This window comes from Amblyomma mixtum, chromosome 1, assembly GCF_055824585.1.
Source record: "Amblyomma mixtum isolate Tamu chromosome 1, ASM5582458v1, whole genome shotgun sequence".
Taxonomy (NCBI): domain Eukaryota; kingdom Metazoa; phylum Arthropoda; class Arachnida; order Ixodida; family Ixodidae; genus Amblyomma; species Amblyomma mixtum.
In genome coordinates, this window is record NC_143012.1 from 48,314,045 (window position 1) to 48,337,554 (window position 23,510).

The 23,510-nt window shown below is 50.4% G+C and overlaps 1 protein-coding gene across 1 annotated transcript in view; it reads right to left on the bottom strand.

The window, feature by feature from the left end:
• LOC149366266 (uncharacterized) overlaps positions 1 to 23,510 on the bottom strand; it is an 84,301-nt gene that overhangs the window by 26,850 nt on the left and 33,941 nt on the right. The window lies entirely within an intron of this gene.

Genomic DNA, 23,510 nt, shown 5'->3' on the forward strand with positions numbered 1-23,510 from the left:
CGAAGCGGTAAAGAAATCGGTACTGGAGCTGAAACTCTCCGCGGGAGAGTACCTCAGTAGATTTAAAGGCGCGAGGGAACGGAGCACCGAAGGATGGAGAGCGTATACGACGCGTCCCCCAGAGCTACTTACGCTTCTATTTAGACGCGCGCAGCGTCAGCACCTTTGAGCAGTTGCTGGAGCTGTTAGTGGCTACCAGCTAAAGAATAACCTTTCAGATGCAGCACTAAAGTACGTTACGCTGCAAGAAGGAAACGGGTGGCGGGGAGCAACCGAACTGGCCGCACTACTGCAGACATTCGAGGACCAGGACTTTTTGGATCCCGGGGGGCAGCAACTTTTGAGTTATCGCTCCGTTGTGGGACCAGCCTAATGAGCAGATAGACCGTTAGGCGTTAATCGTGTCGACTGACACACGTGGTGGCTCGAACGCACCCAAGGACGCTCGGTGCGACCAAGGAGGCTCGCGTGGCCGCTTACGGACCCCATACCAGTGCTACTGAACACTCCAGTTGCGAGTGTCGGTGTGTGTGTGTGTGCTCGTTCGTGAGCAGGACGAGGGCGTGCATGCAGGTGCAACAGGTCGCAGCGCGACAACTTGGAGTCCGTTTTACAGCGCACAGCAAGCATGCCACCGTGTGTATTACAGAGTGCATTTTGTTTATGTTCCTCGTCCTGCGAGGGTTTTGTTGGTGCCAGTGCTGATCTAATTACTAATTATGTGCTGCTGTACGTACGTCGCCCTCAGGGCGATTTCATGAGTTTGTCCGATCCCTTCTTGGTTGTAATTAAAAAAGCGGAATTTGAGCCCTTTATAGAATCTTGAGAAGGGCGTGTAAGGGGTCGGTAGTGTACGCGGGGTCATCGGGACCGGTTTTTCTCCCTCAAAGCAAAGCGTCTCCTTTCTCGGAACGCGGCCGCTCGAGAATGCGCCGGGAAGTACGGGTGTCCCCCGCCCGGCGTGTATTTTTCTGCGAAGGAAAGGATGTTCTACCTAGCACGTGCGGGCACGACTGGGTGTTTGTACTTGCTTTTCTTTTATTCTTTTTTTTTTTTTGCGAGGAAGAGAATGTTTTACATCGCACGTGCTGGCACGTCTGTGCGTGTGTTTGTTTTAGAGCGCAGCTCTTTGGCGTCCGTTCCTGGGTTTCGCGTCGGCGTCGGCGTCGGCGTCGGCCTCGTAACCAGCTCCGCCCCCAATGTAACGCTTTTCAATTGGTCGAAATGCTCGTGACGTCACAGTGCGCGAATTTCAAATGGGGCCAATTGTACTTTGGCTAGTAACCATGCAACCAATCAAAGGGATCGTATAGTGATGCTGCAACTAAGTTGGACTGAGTTTAGTTAATTGCTTAATTAATCAATTAGCCTAATTAATATAGAGGAGAATGAAGAGGTCAGAAGAAAAGAAAAGAAAAGAAAGACGCGCGCCGCAGCGACAACAGCGTCCAAGGAAGGAGACGCTGCTGAAAAAAACAGATAAGTACGAAGCCGCGTTCCCACCACCACGCACTTCCCCACTCAGTAAGACGTTGCTCGTTTCATATACGTTGTGTCGAACATCCTAGACAGTTCCAACAATTGACAGGTTAATGACAGAACACGATGGATAGAAATACAAGAATATAAATATGAAATAGCCTAATTAACCTTTCTAGTTAGACCGCATAAATCAATAAAACCGAGAACGAAATTGGTCGAGTTGGGGAATCGAACCAGGGTCTCCGGAGTGCGATACGAGCACGCTAGCCACTCCGTAATGCCAGCTGAATGGTTTGGAATGAACAAAGGCGCGTCTAGCTAATACGGCGTCTTCGTTCACTCCCACCTTCCCCCTTTCCCTTACGGCGAGGTGCAGGTGTCCACCCAGATATGCGAGAGAGATACATTTCCTTTCCTCAAAAAATAAATTTACCGTCCAGCAAGGCGTACAGCCGAATTGGCGATGGCGTTCTGTGGACTCCCTGGCAGCGTTGCAAGACGCTGTCGCGTTCCACTCTTACAGGCGAAGCTTAACATGTTAACCACACATCAGTAACACACGCAGACAGCCAATGGACGCGTCATTCGCTGGCAGCACTTGATTCATCATTCACAACCACATTCTTAACGTACGCTCCCTTGCCGCACATGCCAAGGACGTACACTACGATCACATTCTGCGCCATTCCTCTGTACTTTGCTTTGCTGAAACCTGGATGGATCCCGAAGAGCCTCTCGAAATCATAGATTTCCTATACTGCTGTGGTGCTCGCAGAGACCACAACAGAGCGGCGGGAGTCGCTATTTACTTGCGCACAGGTCTCTCTGCAATACCAGTCGAAATGTTTGGCACGTCACATGAAGTTGCCGAACTGTGCGCCGCAAAGTTGCCCAACGGCTTGCTGGTAGTAGCTGCCTACTTCGCCCCTACCGCACTCACGAAAGACATCGTGCACTTCCTGCAACTCGCATTAACCGTCCATCGATCCACACCGATGTTAGTAGTGGGGGACTTTAATGTTGACATAAAGACAAACAGCAATTTCCTAACACTTATGCGGGAGAACATCCCGTTCCTCTCGCTCGTAACGCGTCCCACGGCTGTGACAACCTCGCGAGGCACTTGTATAGATCTCGTCTTTGAGAATCAAGCATTGGTGTACCAAGTCGAACATATATCAGTCTATTTCTCCGACCACAAAGCTTCCTTCATGACTGTCAAGAACTGTTAGTGGAGTCTTTGTTAAAGGAATACGTGTGAAAAAAAAAAAAAAATCTGTGATAGCGCATACATGTGTTGCTCGATTTCTTTGCCTCAATCTATCGAAAAGGTGAAACAGCTTATTTGCTGCGCTCAAATTTCGCATTAGGAAGTAACGTAATCGTCGGTAATTTTTTACTTGTATTTTGTGGTAGAGAAGGTGGTTTACCTTGCAGAAGCTGGAGGGCTGGCCAAGCTCTCGATGAACCAATCATGTTAGGTGTATAACATGATTGGGTGCTACTAAAGGTGGGCTGGGCCTCTAGGTCTTTAAAACCGGGCCCCGGAGCCGGAATAAGGGTTCTGAGCTAAGGTCAGGTGCTATGCATCTTCGGCTGTGCCGAGTAGGGGCCTCCCCTAATGTTAGCCAGATCCACTTTTTGGTTGTTTTGTATCTTTGTTGCTTAATTTCTCATTTTGCCGCTAAATTTGTCTCCAGTCCCTCAATTTGTATGTGATGTAAATATCTCTATATAAATCTTCAAGTATTCCCTTTTTATCTCTGCGTCCCAGCTCATCGTAAGACCGTCTTTGACGGGGCATCTTTGGTGCGAAGATAACGATTAAACTTTTGATCTACAAACCGTCTCTGGCGGGGCACCTCTGGTGCAAGAAAGAGGAAGAACCTGAACTTTACTGTTGGGGCGTTCGTCCGCTTGACCCGAAGACCTCGGTTTGATCCCGGCCGCTTTTCGATGGAGGCGAATCTATAACTGCCCGTGTACTGCGCGATACCAGCACACGTTAACGTACCCCAGGTGGTCGATATTTAGGTTTGGTTTGGTTTGTGGGGTTTCGTCTGGTTTGTGTGTATATTTATCCGAGGCTCTCCACTTCACTACCAAGTTTCCTCACAGCCCACGTCGCTTTGTGACCAGGAGACTCACCGCCAGAATTCCTGAAGCTTGTAGGCTAGCAAAAGTGGGAGATCTTGCCGGCCTGCTCTAATCCGGTAGCACAAGCACGGGTCACAGCACGAGCCCAAGAGGTTGCCTTTAGCACTGACTGATCATTCCAGCGAACCCATAATTCCCAGTACCGACATTATGTCTCTTAATGTTTCACGAATTACTCACTGGAACGTTAAACCGCCATCTACTAAGAAGGGGAGAAAATCGGACAAGTATGCAATAATGCATGGTTCAAAAACGGGTGTAAAAAAATACAGGGCGCACTTTGACCGTCTCAAGTGCGTAGAGGCGAAAGTGTTTTAAGCACCACTTTGCCTATCTGACACTGGTGACTTCACCACTGGATGACGTCACACATAATTGATGACAGAGTAAGGACAAATTACTAATTAATGGCTAATTACTGATTAATCACTCAGCTCTGACTGCTAATTAAAAGCGCTTAAGCTTCGCATTTAGGAGAAAAACGCGACAGCGTGTTGTAGCGCTGCCAGGGTGTCCACGGAACTCCACGAACGGAACGCTTTTTGAGGAAAGGAAATGGCGCTGTAATTCTCAGTCATCTCGGTGGACACCTTAACCGCACCGTACAGGAAGGGAGTAAGTGGCAGTGAAAGAAGAAACAGGGGCCATTATGAAGAAACTGAAAATTGTATTTGAGGAAAGGAAATTACGCAGTAACTGTCTCACATATTAAGGCGGAAGCCTTTAATGCCTCATCGGTGTAAGCAGCAGTTGTCGACACAAAATGTCACGCTTTTCAATTGGTCGAATATGTCGTGACGTCACAGTGCGCGAATTTCAAACGGGGCCAATTGTACTTTGGCTACTAACCATGCAACCAATTAAAGGGATTCTATAGTGACTCTCCAAATTAGTGGGACTTACTTAACCAATTCGCCTAATTAACCCTCCTAGTCAGACCAGATAAATAAATAAAACCGAGTAGGAAATTGGCGTAGCTCGGGAATCGAACCCCGGTCTCCGGAGTGCGAGACGAGCACGCTACCACTCCGCCATGCTAGCGCGATGGCTTGGAATGAACAAGGGCGCGTCTAGTGAATACGATGTCTTCGTTCACTCCCATCTTCCTCCCTTCCCGTTACGGCGAGGTTTAGGTGACCACCGAGATATGACACACTGATACATTTGCTTTCCTCAAAAACCAATCTACCGACGAGCAAGGCGTAGAACCTTTCCTCAAAAAGCGTTGCATTCAAAGGGCAACGCATTGCGCCTAACGGGTGGTGGCGTTCCGTGGACCGCCTGGCAGCGCTACAACAGGGTGTCGCGTTCCACTTCTGAAGGCGAAGCTAAAGCGTCATTAATTTGCAGTTAATTAATGCACCAACAGAATGTGAAGGGAACAATCGCGTAGCAGAATGCCGCACTCAGGCTTTCGCCTTCCACCACTTTAGCCGCTAAAGCTCCTCGTTATTTTCTCGGTGGACACCCGTCAAAACGCGGACACATCTGTCGACTGCCGACCCAGTTTGCTAACGACAGCACGAGGCATTAAAGGCTTTCACCTTAAAAATTAGCGGGGGCTTAGCTTTGGTTAAGCCTGGTAGGTTGCGAAAGCAGGTATTTTATACTGCATATAGAGCGCCTCTTGTGGGAAGAGGGCGGCGCGCTGTGCCAAACGGTCACCGTTACCCGACGAGCGGAGTTGGTAGCCCGTCTCTCGCTCCTGGTATGCCGTCACGCTATAACGTCACTAGCGCCTGTACGTAATTTCCTTTCCTCTAATTCATTTTAAGGCGAAAGCCTTTAATGGCTCCTGCTCGCGGAGTCCGTCTTTGCGGTGGAATCGTGCCAACTGTGGCCTTTCCTCCGCGCAGCGGAGCAACCTCCTGCGCAATTTCCTTTCCTCTAATTCATTTTCTTCACTACGGGCCTTCTTTTCAATCCTTCTTTCACTCCCACTTCTTCCCTTCCTCTGCAAACGGATGACGGGTGTCCACTGAGATATGCGAGACAGTGCGCAATTCCCTTTCCTCAAATAGAATTTTCATTTTTCTTTGCTACGGCTCCTCTTTGTCTTTCTTCTTTCACTCCCACTGCCTCCCTTCTTTTACGGGGCGGTCCAGGTGTCCACCGCAACGGTTGCTACGTCAGAGTTCATTCTAAAGGTCGAACGTGGCTACCGGCCGCCGCTACGCGAAAGGCCGTTAGTGAGCGCAGTATTGCTTTCGCAATAAAATACAAACGGACGAAGAACACAAGGAAAAGGCCCTTTTTAACCTCGCCCGGATACTATATAGCGTATCAATCTGTCGATCAGCATGCCAATACTATCAATCGATGAATCATTAAAGTCAGCCAATGAATCAATCAATTATTAAACACGATAGATCTGCCAAATAAATCAGTGATGATTCAGTCAATAACTCAATGAACCAGAAAAATAAATAAAAAAAGTAATAAATCAAACTAAATAGCGGGCTTCGTTAAATTTAACGAATAAGTCCTGTCACAATCTGCCCAAACGTATTAAGATTATACAGACTAACGGAGAACGTGGCCAATACAGTTGAACAAAAAATTAAATTATGCCTGCAGGTGCACCAAACATGGCGCCCTCGCATCCTAACGCCATGTTCGAAGAACCGCCGATGTCACGCGCCCTCGCTGAGCGGGGGATGGCTAGCGCCATGCGTACCAATCAATCAGTCGATCAGTATATCAATAATATCACTCAACTAATAAATAAAATCAATCAATGAATTGATCAATTATTAGACACGACAAAGCACCCAAATAATTCAGTGATGATTCAGTCAGTCAGAAATGAACCAACCAAACAATCAATGAACAAGAAAAATAAATCAACTAAATAAATCAAACTAAACAGCGTGCTTCACTAAATTTAACGAATAAGTCCTGTCACCATCTGCCCAAACGTAATAAGATTACACAAGCTAATGCAGAAGGTGGCCAATCTCGCTGAACAAAAAAAGGTGATGCTTGCCCGGTGCGCCAAACATGGCGGCTTCGCATCCTCAAGCCATGCTCGAACAACGACGGCCGTCACGCGCCCTCGATGAGCGGGTGATGGCTCGCGCCATGCGAGCCCTCGCGAACTCGCTCAGCTGAGCGGGCGCCAGTGAAATACCATGACAAGCACCCGCGCAAATGCGCGAGCGAGCGCCAATAAAAAGCGCGCCTAAATTACCGCGCCATAGCGCGAAACGAGCAATAACACGCCGCCGATACAGTGAACTGCGGACACCGTACAGATAGGCTTAGCGCGACCCGGTCCCGGTGACCTTGACGGCCCGGGGAGGACGACAAAGTAGGTCAACATGGCGGCTGGCCGTCGTGCAACACTCACCGCGAGGCTTGGCTCGGGGTCCCTCTGCACTCTTTCGCTTCGAATTCCTCTTTGCAGACGACCGTTTGCGCCTCTTGTTGTGCCTGAAGTCGTCGCCGTCCCATGTCCTGTCATCGTCGTCCATACTCTCCGAATCCGTAAACAGCGACACAAGGGTACCAAATGGGAGACGTATCTGTGCGGTCAACCTTCCGCTACTCGAGTCCGACAAGCTCTGAGGACTCTCTCTGTGAAAAATTCCATATATAGGTGTCTTCCCTCCTTTCCCTCTTCTATCTGCCTTCTAGCCCTGCTTTGCAGACGACACCCCGCGTTCCTTTTCCCTCCTCCCGGGCGTGTGCAAGTCTCGCTCATTAACGTTCCGAGCGCTATCGGGCGAAGTTAAACTAATAACTAATCAAAATAGCTAATAACTAAAAATGACTCTCCAGCATCAGCCTTGGAGAATGTGTAGGTCCCTGTTGTAAAAAAACTTGCGCCTTCCCAACACACGCGTAAACAAATAAAGATAAAAAGAAGCGCTTTAGGAGCGGCGCGGCATCACCAAGCGTTGAACTCTAGGTGGACACCTGTAGCAGCGCGAGGGAGCCATGCCCATATATGGAATGGGAACGAACGCTGATTTCAATGGTCTGCGTTCTTTTCCGTGCAACCTGGTGCAACTTTAACGAGTGTTTGGAGATGGTTTTTGCGACAGTTCTGGTAATCTGCTATTGTTTTTTAATTAATATTCCGCTTTAATTACAGAAAATTGCGTTTCTCAGCGACATGGTGTCTTTGTTGGTTGGCCAATATTTTAAGGATATCGACGACACCTAATAAAAAAAAAAAACACGGAATGAAATTTTAATGCCATGTGTCAACGGAAGCATATGGCGGGGACGGCTGCATTTTCTAATCAAAATAAAAGGTATATTACTTTCGGGGTGTAACACTAAAAGATGCAGCTAATTAGTGCTTTGAAGTGACAACATTCGCTCGGAAATATTACATAAAACTGCGAAATTGATCGCTGAAGGTTGTTCCGAGGTATCATAGTCTGCGTGTCGTAAGACAGGCTGCATCTAAAGTTAACTTACGGCTCAAATAAAGATATTATTAATACGTCAAGACCGGCGACATTGCATATGAAAGTATTTGCAATCATGCTTGGTTCTTGATGTTACCTGCGCAAATACTTCAGAACGGATGCACGAAATGCGCGACCTTTAGATGTAACCGTAGATCATTGGCACAAAAAAGCATTGAAAACATGGATATAAAAAAGTTGAAAATTGGTGTTCGAGGAAAGGAAATGACGCATTAACTGTGACATATTTCGGTGGACCTCCGAACAGCGCCATAAGGAAAGAGATAACGGTTGGAGTGAAAGATGAAAGGAATAAAGAGGTGCCGTAGTGGAGATGTCCGGAATAATTTCGACCACCTGGCGATCCTTAACGTGCACTGGCGTCGCACAGCACACGGACGCTTGTTGTGTTTCGCCTTCATCTCAATGCGGCCGCCGCGGTCGGATTAAAATCCGCGTGTACCGGACAGTAGACTAGCGCCTTAAGTACTCGTCCACCGCGGGAGGGAAAGAATATGGCGGCATTAACATTTATTGGACCTCGGTGTGGAACCCATACAGGTGTCATAGAGGGATTTGCTTAACAGACGCCTGTTCCGGTTTCTCTTTATTAGCGCTGTTTTTTTTTTCAATTCTTTCTGTGTTTCCGCATGTTGAGACGTCTTCAGGAACTTTTATTCCCTTAAAGAACAGAAAGTGTTCCGCTTACGGGGCCCCATGCTGGGTGGCTTTTTGTTACATTGAGGAGATTCCTGTGGCATGACCAGTCATGAAGATCGTCATGATTTGTTCTCTAAGCTTCTTAGTGTACCCCAAGCTCCGTCGGCTATCGTTTGAGATTGACTCGAGTTCCAGAATTTATTTGGCCATCAATGTTGGTTCGCCTTAGACGGTCGTATCAGAAACTGTAGCTGGAGCGACCATGGCTCTCTGGCTTCGATGCCGTATTAAGCCGCGGCTCTGATGTTGACATATTGATAGCGACGGGGTTCAAGCTCCTCGGTGTATCTTCACTGGCTCGCGATTACCGAGGAGCCGCCATTGTTAGAGAAGGAGGCGTGCTCAGGTTGGTTTGAGTAGTGGTGTTTCGGGAAAGAAAATTGCGCCTGTCTCTCTTCTTGGTGGACACCTCAACCGCGCCTTGAAGGAAGGCAGGAAGGTGGGAGTGGACGAAAAAAGAGTGAGACAGGTGTCGTAGTGGAGGGCTCTCGACTTGGACCACTTGCTGGGCTCAACATGAAACGAAATAATAGGCACTGTTGATTTGAGGCCACGGTTGGACCAATTTTTGAGCGCTCGGAAAAAAAAAGTTACCTGCGGTTTAACTACGAAACAAAAATGCACAATGGAGCATGTTTCATCATTAAAGGAAAGGCGCTGTTAATTGCCGCTCTTTCTATGGACGCCGAACCGCTTCACGGAAACGAGGGGGAGGAAGTTTAAGAAGAAAGAAAAAAGGGCCGCCATATTGGAAGGCTTCGTCTTAAGAGAAATTCGGTTTCGCTGGCAGGCACCGACGTCCCAGAGCACCCACAAGGACGTCTGCATTTCGATTCGATGAAAACATGGCCGCACTGGCAGGGCTTTTATTCCGCGTTCTCGATATTTGCAGCCGAACGCCATTCTAGGGAAACGGTGTGCCTATGAAGCTACCTCCAAATAGCACTCCGCCACTGCCAGAGCAACGGCTACTTCCTCTGCCTCTACTGCCGTGTCTCCGGAATATTTTTTACCACCTGGGGATCTTTAGCGTGCACGGATTGTGGAGAGACCCCCGTAATCACTTCGAGACATGCAGCACAGCAGCTAAACTAAGCCTCTGCGGACAAATTAAGAGGTCACGCAAGAATCTCAACACACACAAACATTTTCGACTCAGAACATTTCACGTGCTGAAAAGGTAAACCGATATACGTAATTTCAGCAAAAAAAAAAAAATTATATTCACGACTAAATTTTAGCGCCAGATGTATGGCACTCACTTAAAGTGGTGCGCTTTGGGCAGACATTTCTAATCAGGCCCGGGAATTGTGGACAAGTAATATTTTCCTATACCATAAGATTCCTCTATGGAGGTCAACATATCCGTTGAGATCTTCGCCAGGCTCGCATTTTCTTGTGAACGTTTTTGCTACCGTCAGAAACGTTCCCCACTGTTTTTATATGACAGTCAGCCAGTCGATTCGAACGATGGAAGAAGTTGAAAAGGAAGATTGTGCTGCGAATCAGAACAATTTAATTACCTTCGCTATTTCTACGGCAGTGCCTTACAATTGTCCAATATTGCCTGCCTAACAATTTAAATTGATGCCGTAGAATCTTAGACACTGTTTTTTTCGGTCAGGAAGCAGCGTACAGCAAGTGTAGGATGTTAGAGATGACGCTCTGACTCTTCACCTTGTGTGTAAGGAAGTGCTTTATAGGAGTGGCGGGCTTTTCGTTCGATCGAAGGATGAAAAAAAAAAAAAAACCCTTGGGAAGAACTGTGTTCAGTCTCCCTGGTAATTTTTAAAGACATTTCGGAAGGATCCTCTGTATTGAAGAGCACTGTGAATCTTAGGTTTGCAACTTCGGTGAAAAATGGCGCTTACCGAGCGAAGGGAGTTAAAGTGACATTTGGTGCTGTTTTTAAGTTTGACTTTGTCAAATTCCTGATGCCGCATCAAAGACAGCAAGGCCTCTAAGGAGCCAAGTTTACCGAATCTTTTCCGAAAACCTGCCGCCGCGTTGGCTCTGTGGTTAAAGCGCTCGGCTGCTGACCCAAAAGACGTGGGTTCGAGCCCCACCGTGGCGGCCGAATTTCGATGGAGGCGGAATTTAGAGGCCCGCGTACTATGCGATGTCAGCGCTCGTTAAAGAACCCCAGGTGGTCGAAATTTCCGGAGCCATTCACTACGGCGTCCCTCATAGCCCGAGTCGGTTTGGGTGGTTAAACCCCCATAAACCAAACCAAACCTTTTTCAACAACCTTAGTACTCGCCAAAAAACAATTCTAGCGAGACTCGCAAAGCCCGTCGCCCGAAACCCTGGTTATGCGAGGCCCGTTAAAACGAGCGTTCGTTGCAAGCTCCGAAAGAGGCCACAGCTAACCTACGCGCTGCACGGTGTCCACGCGGAGCTCAGTGGAAAAACAAAACAAAAAACAAAGCAAAAATAGACAGTAAAAGCGTTGCGACCGGACGCTCGCAGCGTTTGGCGAACGCTGTCGTCTGCCCAACCAAAGGTCCAACACGCTTTTTATCTATTAGTTCTTTGCGTGTGCACGAGAGACGAGCGAGTTGGCTGCAATGGTAGGAGGGGGGGTGGGGGGGCATCTATCACAGGCGACACCATCGGTTCGGCGGAGGAGGCGGTTGTTGCCACGCGCGTCTGTTCTTTCACTCTCTCTCCTCTCCTATCTTTCAACTCCTCCGCACGTGACTGACGGCGGTTGTGGCTCAGCTCGTGTCAGTAGGCAGACCCGTGCAATTTCCTTGCCTTCCGCGACATGTACGTGCTGGTGACAAAAAAAAAAAAAAGATTTTTAAGGAAAGAAAAGCGAAGCGAGGCGTCGAGCTGGCGAGTGCGGAGGATGCCGTGATCTCTAAACGCGTTCGACGCCCTGGTGCGTCCTCCGCAATCATCCAGCTCTCTCCGATGTGCCTTCGATGAAACGCTGTGGTGCACTGCACGGAACGCCGCCGCTCGTTTGGCGCGATCTCAGCACGTGTCACGGCTGCACTCCGGTGTCTTCCGCAGGGCCGGTCACAAAAGACGCTTGATTCGTTTGGTTTTATGGGGGGTTAGCGTCCCAAAGCGCCTCAGGCTATGAGGGACGCCGTAGTGAAGGGCTCCGGAAGTTTCTACCACCTGGGGCGTTTGCTCTCACATCGCACGCTACACGGGTCTCTAAAATTTCTTCTCTATCAAAATTGGACCGCCGCGGCCGGGATCGAACCCGCGTCTTTCGGTCCAGCAGCCAAGCGCCATGACCAGAATTCAGTGAAACCGCAGATGGGTCACACAGCAGGAACTGCAATGCTAGCAGATACAACTCTGCATGAATCTTATACATCGTCGCCATTGATCGTGTGTCAGTCTGTTTTTATTTTGCCTCATATAGGAGCGAAGCGAAAATCAGGGTGTCGTCTGCAAAGCTATGCAGTACCGACTGTTTGAAACGGGAAACTAACAAAATTCTCTCATGCCAAAGGAAGGCAGACGAATAGGAGAGAGAAAGAGAAAGGTATCGTCCGCTTTTGAATTCTTTTTTAGGAAACGAAATTCGCGCCAAAACCGTCTCGCATCTTCCGGTGGACACCCGAACCTTGCCGTAATGGAAGCATACTTTCAGTACATTGACAAGATGCTAAAACTGCACAGATATTTTTTCATACATTTGAAACGTGTTCGATGTATGCTTTAAGTAAGGCGTTTTTGGCAAATTTTAAGAATATATTGCCAATACCAAGCATGAAATTTCAGGATGTTATTTCCTACATATTTGTAAAGCATTCATGAGTACAAAATACTGCTACGGGGAAATACTATTTACATTCATTTACAAGCGGTAGGTGAATAGTTCCTAGCAGGGAGCAGCAGAGAGCACCAACCCGAACAGGAGGCCCCATCAACCTTTTCTTCTTTGTTCATCCCTTTCACGCGGGATAGAATAGGATAGGAAAACTTTTAATGTCCAACAGAAAGAGGGTAGCCAGAGGGCTACCCGCCTAGACGACGGCCGAAAGGTCTTGACTCTCGGCGGCGGCTTCATCCAGTCGGACGAGTTGTAACTGAGTCGTCGCCGGGTCGGAGCTCAGTAGTAAGGTCTCCCACTGATCATTCGTGTTTACACCTCGTCCCTCCCGGGGGGCATGAGGACATTCCCGTAGTATCTGGTCCAAGGTGGCCCTAAGTTCGCAGTTTGCGCATTTGTCTGAAAATTGCACATGAGGTCAGTGATATGGGCCTCAGGTTGTCCGTGAATACGGACAACCTGAGGCCCATATCACTGACCTCATGTGCGGGCAAGCTTATGGAGACGATGGTTGGGGATCGCCTCTCTCCGTACCTGGAGAGTAAGGGCTTCTTTGCAGTTACCATGTTCGGGTTTCGCCCCCACATGTCTGCACAGGATGTCCTTCTCCAGCTGCACAGGGATGTAATACGACCCACAACTATGCAACACAATGACAAAGCCATCCTCGCCCTTGATCTGAAAGGAGCTTTCGACAATGTTAAACACGGAAGCATCCTAGCCAACTTGAGTTCTACCGATTGTGGGGCTAGGGCCTACGCGTATGTAAGAGATTTCTTGACTAATCGCCAGGCCTTTCTTCGGATTGAGGGCGAGGAATACGGCCCTTACATGATGGGAACACGGGGTACCCCTCAGGGAGCGGTGTTATCACAGCTCCTGTTCAACATAGCTATGATGCACCTCCCAAGCCAACTGGCCCGGGTGGAAGGCATTCAACACGCGTTGTATGCAGATGACATTACAATTTGGACCACTGAGGGGAGCCTTGGGGACATGGAGGCCCGCCTTCAGCAGGCCGCTTCCATAGTCGATGCGTATGCCATTGACTGTGGGCTCCAATGTGCTCCAGCGAAATCAGAGCTTTTGCATGTCAGAGCGAACCCAAAGGATAGGACAGCAATTCACATCTCTCTGTCAGGAGGTCCTATTAGAGAAGTGGAGGAGCTCCGTATTCTGGGCCTTTTCATTCACCACAGACTCAGACCGGACTCCACCATTCTGAAACTCAAGAGAGTAGGCGAACAGGTAGGGCGCATGATCCGCCGCGTTTCCAACAAGCGGGGCGGTCTGCGGGGCAGGGACGCGCTTCAGCTCGTCTATGCCTTCGTGACTAGCCGGATCCTCTACGCCGTGCCATATCTCCGCACTACTAAGCAAGACGAGGCGCGAATAGACGCCGTCATCCGCAAGGCAACTAAGCGAGCCCTGGATCTCCCGGTGGCTACCTCTAATGCCAAACTCAAGGCATTGGGGGTGCTAAACTCCTACCAGGAGCTGCGGGAGGCCCACCTCGTGAACCAATACACGCGGCTCATGCAGACGGCCCCTGGGCGCCGCCTGCTAAACCGCTTACACATCCAACACGACTGCACTCCAGAGGAGGCGGAGCGTATCCCAGTACTGTGGCGCCATATGCTCTGGGTCTCCCCGCTCCCTCGTAACATGGACACCGACATGCACGTAAACAGGCGACAAGCGCGGGCTCAGGCTCTTGAGAGACAACACGGCTCCCGACCCGGTGTATATTATGTAGATGTAGCAGGCCCATTGCCCATGGGATTTTACACGGCCGCTGTCGTTCACCAGGAAATGCACGTTGATGGACTCTCTTTTCGAGCCCCGAATTCAATGCGGGCCGAGGAAGTAGCGATAGCGCTTGCTGCCGCCCACGCCAATTCGAGAATCATCATTACGGACTCCCGAAAAGCATGTGATCATTACTTGGCAGGGGAGATCTCCCCCTTAGCTGCTTGCATTCTAAGACGGACTGCCACTGATCCAACACCCAAAAGAATCATTTGGGCTCCTGCCCACCAGGGCTTACGAGGTAATGAGGCAGCTGACGCGGCTGCCCGAGCGCTTACTCACCGGGCTCCTCATCCCAGCTCTTCTGGCTCGGAGACTAACCAGCCGCTGCTGCGATTCAAGGAAATTATAACGCATTATAGCGACATCCACCGCCTTTTCCCGGCCCCTGCAAAGGGGCTGAGTAAGACGGAGGAGCGAACTTTAAGGCGCCTGCAGACAGGTACTCTACTCTGTCCTGCAATCTTAAAGCATTACGATCCTAACACGGATGGGCGATGCCCACACTGTGGGGAGACCTGTGATATCTTCCACATGGTGTGGGCATGCACTCAAAATCCCCACCTCCCCCCTTCCCCTACCCCTTCCAGAGAGGCATGGGAGACTGCCCTTCTCAACTGCTCCTCGCTTGAGTCCCAAAGGGCTCTGGTGAAACGGGCTAGAGACGGGGCATTGTCATGCGGTGTCCCGGACTAGGAACGCCGACCATGTAGCGTGGCCACTCTGTGGCTCCCAAACTCTATTTCAGAAATTAAAAGTTTTCACCACCGCCACCACCCTGGGTACATAAGACTTGAGAGGGCCGGGTTTGGAGAGATGTAAGTTTGTAACCGGCGCCAGTTGATGGCTTGGTATCTGGACAAGGATCTATCCGCTGGATGAAGTCTAGCTCATTGCAAACGATAGTGCTGTGTAATTTCCCTGTATGTTATCATGCGATCCCTGTCTGTAAGGACCACCTCGCTCGGGTCCGCCCGGAAGGAAAAGCCTCGGGCGAACTCGTAGGCCGTCTCATTACCAGGCACGGATGCATGTGCTGGTGTCCAGACTAGTGTAATTTTCCGGTCTATTACATGACGGCTTAGAATTGTATTCGTTAGAGGGGAGACCCGGCCCCTCCTGAAATTTAGTATGGCAACTTTGGAGTCACTTTGGAGTCACTGTGCCTACACAAGCCAGTGCTATGGCAGCTTCCTCTGCAGTCTCTGGGTTACCCGAGAGTATGGAGGCACTTATTGTGAGGAGTTGTTTATTATTGACTACCGCGATGGTAATCTTGTTCTTACCATACTTAGCGGCACCCACATCGACGACGTCCTCGTCTTTGTAGCAGCTGAAGCGTTTCTCTAGCGCCTCTGCCCGTTTGGTCTGGCGCACTGAGTGATAAATAGGATGCATATTCCTGGGTAATGGGGGTACAACTATATTGTCCCGAATTTCTCTGAGCATGTCAACTTTGACGGTTGTTCTGTTATCTCGGCTCAGATGGAGTTTTTCAAGAATGACCCTGCAGGTCGTGGTCCCGGCTAAGCGTTCGATTTGGGACGTTCTCACTGCTTCCGTAATTTCTTCCAGGGTATTATGCATGCCTAGCTCTAGGAGGCGGTGAGTGGATGTACAGATGGGCAATCCTAGAGCTTGTTTCATGCACAGCCTGATATTTCCATTTATCTTTTCCTTTTGTGAAATTTTAAGATCAAGCAATGGGGCAGCATACGAGGTACGGCTAACTACGAACGCCAGTACCAGCCGTAGGAGATTCTGCTCTTTCATGCCGTGTCTCCTGTTGGCAATCCGCTGTACGTATGAGTCGCATCGTTTGTTGTGCGCAGTTTTCCTTCTTAGTTATTGCATCACCGTTATACCCGTTGCTTTGTATAATCATCACTAAAATTCTGATTTTTTCAACATGAGGAATCTCCGCCTCTTGCGTTTGTGAGTTGATATTAGGGATGGTTGTAAACTTCGTCTTCCACTTCGTCGTAGCATGACCCCCGGCGGCACAAGCGCCGTCCCGGCGCTAGGCCGGTGATAGAGGAGCGGCGTGGTAGGGCTTGAGGCGCATAACGTGAGCAATATCGGTGGGTGGTCTACATGATGAGGATGATGGTGTATGAGGAGCAACTTCATATGCGACGTCGTTGACCTGACGCACACCACGATAAGGACCATGGTAGGGGGACAAAAGTTTCTCAGAAAGGTCGACGAGGCGGAAAAGGGACCACAGAAGAACGACCCTAGTGGCGTCGGCCGCCGCCCGGTCCCGGGCTCGCGCGACCAAGGCCCGTTGGGCCTGCAGGTCAGAGCAGCCGAGCAGGGTCGCCTCCTAGTCCTACCGGGTTGGGTTGGGGTGAGGGGGGATGCAGGGTTGGAGGGGCACGCCCACGCCATGTGGTAGATGGCCGAGGACTTCTCCTCACAGTGAGGACAGCTGCCCGAAAAAGAAGGGTCTAAGTGTTTGAGAGCTGCCGGGCACAGCAAAGTATTAGTATACAGGCGAAGCAGAAGCCGCTCCTCCGCCTTTGAGAGACCTTTACACGGGCGGGGATAATGACCGTGACCAGATTGATAAAGTAAAACAAGGTCTTTGAACGAGTAAGGGGAAGTGAATTCGAGTTCCTGATCGTCGGGGTCGGAGGGGAGTGTCCGGTGAGAGAGCGCGCGGGCGGCGGCGTCAGCTACCTCATTTCCCTAAAGGCCCATGTGAGCAGGAGCCCAAACGATACGTTGGTGCGCGGGGTCCCCGGTGTAGACGCTGTTTTGGAGAATGCGGTAGGCTAGATACGGTACCCAGCCCTGCTCGACGTTCCGACATGCCCCTCGCGAGTCGGAAATAATTGTTTTTGACGTGGGATCAGATGCAGCCAACACAATGGCGACCTCCTCCGCGTGTGTTATGTCACGGGCTCGGAAAGTAAGGCTGATCACGGTTTTGGATTGGTGGACGACTGCGGCCGTGTACCATCCCCCATGGTGGGGGCCGGAGGCATCCACGTAGAATACGCCGGGTTTCGATCCGTAGTGGCGGGCCAGGGCTTCCGTCTGCGCCAGGCGCCGGCCATTATGGTCCTCACGGTTCATGTTCGCGGGAAGAGGGCGCACGTGGAGACGCATATCAACTGGGATGGAATACGTACGCGCTCTTTCATAAAAGTGGTGTGTTGGATGTGCAGTCGGGCAAGGAGGCGGCAACCCGACGACGTCTTCGAGAGACGGGTGTATTGGTTGGTCATGTGGGCTTCTCAGAGCTCCCTAAATGTGTTCCGCACGCCCAGCCCCAGGAGGCGCCTGTTGGAGGAGTTCACAGGGAGGCCCAGAGCCCGCTTAATAATTTTGCGGAGGATGACTTCGAGTGAATCCTCGTCTTGCTTCCGCAGGTGGAGGTATGGAGTCGAATATAGAATTCGACTGCTTACAAATGCATGCGCCAGCCGCAAGGCGTCCTTACATCGTAACCCCCCACGCTTGATAGAAACCCAGCGGACCAAGCGGCCCACCGGGTCCCCCACCTGACAGAGTTTGGCCAGTGTTGTTTCTGACCGTCTGTTTTGATGTATGAAGAGCCCCAGTACCCGGACTTCGATATTTTCAGGAATTGGACCTGCCTCAAAAGACAATGAAATTTTGGCTGTGCACTTTGGTAAGGGGTGCATGTGCACGAATTCAGACTTTTGGGTGGAGCATTGGAGGCCGCAGCAGCGAGTATAACGGTCCACTGTGGTCGCCGCCTTCTGCAGGTTGGCCTCAATGTCTCCAAGGGAACCCTGTGTGGCCCACAGGGTGATGTCATCGGCGTACAGCGCATGCTGCACAACGGCGACAACGCCCAGCTGGCCCGGTAGGCGCATCATAGCCAAACTGAACAACAGGGGAGAGAGCACCGTGCCCTGGCGTGTACCTCTGGTTCCTAAATGAAAAGGGCCATGTTCTTTATCCTGGATTCCAATGTAAGATTGTCTGTCGGTTAAACATTGCCGAATGTACTGATAGGCGCTTCTGCCGCAGTTAGTTTGAGAGAGGTGGGTGAGAATCATATCGTGGGTAACGTTGTCGAATGTACCTTCAAATCCAAGGCGAGTACGACCTTGTCATTGTGAGGTCATTCGACGGGGTCGAGGACATCCCGATTGAGTTGTGGCAGGACATCTTGTGCAGTTCTGTGTGGGCGAAACCCGAACATGGTGTTTGCGAAAAGGAGTTTGGATTCCATGAACTCGGACAACCTGTCACGTACCATCGTCTCCATGACTTTGCCCACACAGGAAGTCAGAGAGATGGGGCGGAGGTTGTCCGTGCTGATCGCCTTGCCAGCTTTAGGAATGACGGTGACCAGGGCGGTCTTCCAGTCGATGGGGAGTGGCTCTTCCCCAAGCCAGATTGAGTTAATGTAATTCAATAAAGAGAGGTATGCCGGGTCGGGGAGGTTGGCTAACAATTTGAATGTAATTTTGTCCTGACCCGGAGCGGCGATATGTTTGATTTTTGCCAGGGCCGCCGTCAGGTCGTAGAGCTGGAACGGTTGATCCAGCTCAACGTTCTCAGAACCTGCATAAGAGTACGCCGGCCAGCGGGGGTTCCGGGTAGTGCACAAGTACTGGTCCCGGAGCTTGTGCGCCAATTGAGTTGTGTTCCCCTGAAAGCTGTGTATTGCTCTTTGGAGGTGTTTTCGAGTTTCCGTGCTTGTTTGCGTTGGGTCAATTAGAGCGCGAAAGAGCCGCCACGTGTACCGGCTTGACATATGCCGCGCGGCCGTATTGCATCGGCTCACCCAGTTGGAGTCAGCGAGTTGGGCCGCATACTCAGCCCCTCGTTGAGTGAGCTCGGCGATGCGAGCTTTAAGTTTTCGGTTGTGCTTTTGCCGGCGCCACCGACGGACGAGGCAATGCCGGGTCTCCCAGAGGTGGAGCAGGTGATTGTCCACATCCGAGACCGCCTCTGAGAGCTGAATTTGACATTAGAGCGGTGAATTTGAGTTTCGGAGGAGCGAAGGCCAGAGACTAAATGTTGTGACCAAGTCTGGTAGCCTTGCTCATGTATGGGTGTGGTAGTGTTGTAATTTTGCCTGAACTTTGTCCAATCTGGGAGTCGGGCTTGCGTTGTTGGTCGCGCGAAAGGATGGGTTTTAATTGCAGTGTTCAGGAGGCAGTGGTCGTTGTCGAGGGTTTCCTCGCTGTTGACCCAGTCTGCATACTTAATGTTGCGGGTGAAGGTCAAGTCCGGGCAGGTATCCCTAGTCACGGAGTTGCCGATACGAGTTGGGTGGACAGGGTGAGTGTGAAGAGTGAGGCCCAGCGTTGACGCAAGCTCCGCCAACTTGCCTCCCCGCTTCTCTTCACGGCAACAACCCCACATCCGAGCGGGAGCGTTGAAATCGCCCACAATCAGGAGAGGGTCCCGGCCCGCAATTCTCAGCGCGCGGCTAAAGAGGTCCGCGAATGATATATTTGGCAATTTCGGATTGCAGTATACAATGAGTATGTGCTGCAGTGGGTCCTGCTTGCGCGGTGGGAGGATTGTCGCCATTAGATAAGACTATTCAGTTTGCATGTCTATGTCGACCTTTTTTGGCTGTATAATTTCTAAGGACTAGTAGACAAGATGAGGGGTCCTGCTGGAACGTCGTATAATTTGTTAGTGCGGCGCCTTTCCCTGGCTCCAAGCGGGCGGACCACCGGCTTTTCCTTTCAATCTTTGGCGGCGTCGCGCCGACGTCTCGGCGCACACTTCTACCTCCCGAGGGGAGCTGTGCAACTGAAACTGTCTTAGAACGTTGGCTAATACATCGTCCCCTGAGGTGAGTGATCTGTAGTCTCCGAACCGAAACCACTATGCAACTCTAGACTCTTGAACTGCAGCCTTGGTAGCTTCATATACAATTTTCAAATCTGAGACCGACACTCGATATAATGTTTTGTTAATACTTTGTAAACAAAGAATAGGGATCTCTGTGCTGGTGATGATAGTGATCGCTATGAATGATGAATTTCCGACATATTTGGCACCGTGTTTGAAGCTGTGCTAGTGCAGATACAATCTCGCCCTAGCGCACCCCAAGAGAGCATCATTCTCAGCGACTCCAAAATGACTATGAATAATTTCGCAAGATGGCGAATTCCAAAAACCTCCCTTAGAATCCTTAACGCCATCAAATTCTCACCGAATTATACAGAAGCGATACGGCCCCAGGTCATTCGGGGAATCCGGGGAACCAGGCAGCCCACAATAAAGCCCCAGCTTTCGTCCACCGGGCAGTGGATGAGTCTGGCTCCCTGAATTTCACGAAGGACTCCATGATCACATATGATCTCACCAAATTTAAACTAGAGAGAACTTTTCCCACTCCGGACAAAAGCCTGACTAAAGAACAAGAGGTTACGTGGCGCTTTGTACAGACGAGGTCGATACGCACCCCAACACTCCTCGCGCACATTTATCGGGATCTATACAACCCGAACTGTAAACACTGGGGCCATTGAGCCAACTAAGATCATATGCTCTGGCATTGCAAAATAGAGCCACCTCCGGATTATCTATTTGCCGCTATTTCTCTCGACCGGTGGGAGACCGGGCTGGCTAGCTCTGACCCCAGAACACAATTTATGGCGGTGGAGTGGGTTGACAAAGTCGTCGAGGGCTATGTACTCTCGACCACTTAACGTGGCCACTTATCAAGCTCTTTCCGGTGAATAAAATGTTTTACAATCAAATCGCCGTTTGGCGCCTTTTTTTCCTGGCTACATCACCGGCTTGAAATATGGAGGGAAATTTGCAAGCAGCTTGGCTGTGAAGCACAAACTCCTTACAAAGACCTGAAATACTTTTGAAGCACCACAGTGAATCAAAAGCTAGAGCAATGGGGGAAACGTTGCGAGTGATGCGGAAGACGCTGACTCATAAGCCAGGCCGGGTCACAAGGAAAGTATGCTAAGGAAAGTGGCGGCATTGAGCTATAAGATTATTCTTTTTTTTTGTGGTCTGCTAGTACTTATAGTGCCCATTCCCCCGCATTTAGTCGTTGTTTGTTTGCCTGATGCCTAGTGTGTTTGTGTGTATGTTTGTGTGTGTGTGTGTGCGCGCGCGCACAAACACTATGCTGGTTGTGGTGACGTCACAAAGACCCGTGCCCAAGGTGGCAACAAGCGACCTGCTTTATTGACTGATCGCTACCTGCCCACCGGGTAGCCAACATCTTAGCGTAGCAATGCTTACTGACCAATAAATGACGAAACAAACCCTTCTAGTGCACATATTCGTAGTTTACCAAACTACGCAAATCGGCTGCCAATTTTTTAGTTTCATTGCGTTTATTATTCCACGCTGTATTCGCCCGCAATAAAGTCGCCGCAGTAACTAGCAGAACAATAAGCGCCACAGATAGCACGTCAGCAACATAAGGCAGCTCCAAATTTACAGCCATGTTGCCTTGCGGAAATAGACGACACTTGAATGCAGCGGGATTTTTGTGCTCGACAGAGAACCGAATACAGTACTAATTAATTGTTTACCTAACGAATGCAATACACGCGACCGCCTTTCCCGGGGCAAAGCAGCGAATCGAGAGGTGCGCAAGAGCCTGCTGCATTTCGTAAAAGAAACTAGAACGCATATAGGCCCACTTGTCATGTTCAGCTGCAAACTAGAGGTGATTTTAGCGTCGTCTGCCACGTGTTGCCAGAACCCAAACAACTACAGTCTGCAGAAGTCTGTGTTCGGCGCCATGACGGCATGGAGAAAGAGTCGCCGTATCGGAGGGATGCGTAGTGATTTCGACAACAACCTAAGGTCCTTACGCATGCAGCAATATCCCATAGCAGCCATAGGTGTTTCTGTAGCGAAAAGTCCACTCATGTAATGCAAATCTCAAGGTCGAATGATGCTTGAATTTGACCTCTATAGTAGGATACAACTTTAAAAAACAGCAGTTGCTAACACTGGGCCGTGGTGCGCGGCGTCTTGTGTTACTCCGCTGGCCAATGGCACCAGTAAACGAAATCAGCTTTTTAATGTTTGACTATATCAAACAATACACGTATCAAAATTATAGTGCTGAAAATTTTTTTCTTTTCATAAGCTTCTTGTTTAGGTAACAAGAAGCGTTTAAGTAGCGGATTATTGTTTCGCCGTGGAGGAATTCTGCGTGCGGAGGCTGAATATGGGCGGAGCTTCACTCCAGACTTAAGTTGTATCCGACTATAACTGGAGGCTCGTTGTAGGTGTAGCTGTGACGTTATGCCAAATGACATGTCGCAGCTGTTACCGCTCGTTCCGCAGCTTCGTCAATCGCCGCTCTGACCAGTCGCCCCGATGCACTCCCGCCCCGCCATGTGGAGCTGATATGGGTGCCCGCGCACTCCGGGAATCCCGGAAACGAGGCCGCCAGCCTTTTAGCACGAGGTTCATTAAACCGGACTCAGGTGCCCCCGGATCGGGGATTCACGAAGGAGCGCATGCGCTCATTCAGCGAGCTGACGCAGGCCTACAGAGCCTCACGCCAGCTCTACCCGCCGCCCCACTCCTCCCTAGATGACAAACAAGCAACACTCTGGCACACACTACAGACACACTCTCTCCCCTCACGCCTTACCCTAGCCCACTATCATCCCTCCTTCCCCATTCCGGCATGAGCCCTATGCCCAGAACCTTTCGCCTCTTCCCTCCACATCCTTTCCCTCTGCCCGGCGGATCCTCCCCCGCGGGACCTAGAGAACCTCAAGACCTGGGAGGACTGGTAGACCCTGCTACGCTCGGAGGACCCGGCCGTGCAGACCATCGCCACCGGCCGGGCTGCCAGTGTTATCGACCTTAGGAACATAAACACTTGAGTGCAGTGGGATCGTGCGGGGACCCTGGGGCGTGCCCCGAATTCCTTGCACAATAAAGTTTTTTTTTCTCTCTCTCTCTCCCTCTCACCAGTTCTGTCACGTGACTAATCACGTGATTAGCTCTTCCTGAATAAAGGCCAGCGCTCGCCGGCGGCTTGGGGTGTCTGTTACAGCCAGCGTCGTCGCTTCGGCGGACGCGGTTGTTGCGACGCGCGTCTCTTATTCAAACTTTCCTCTCACATCTTTCAGCTCTCCTCTGTCTGCACGTGGCCGCGAGAGTGGCTCGGCTCGAGCCAGTGGGCAGGC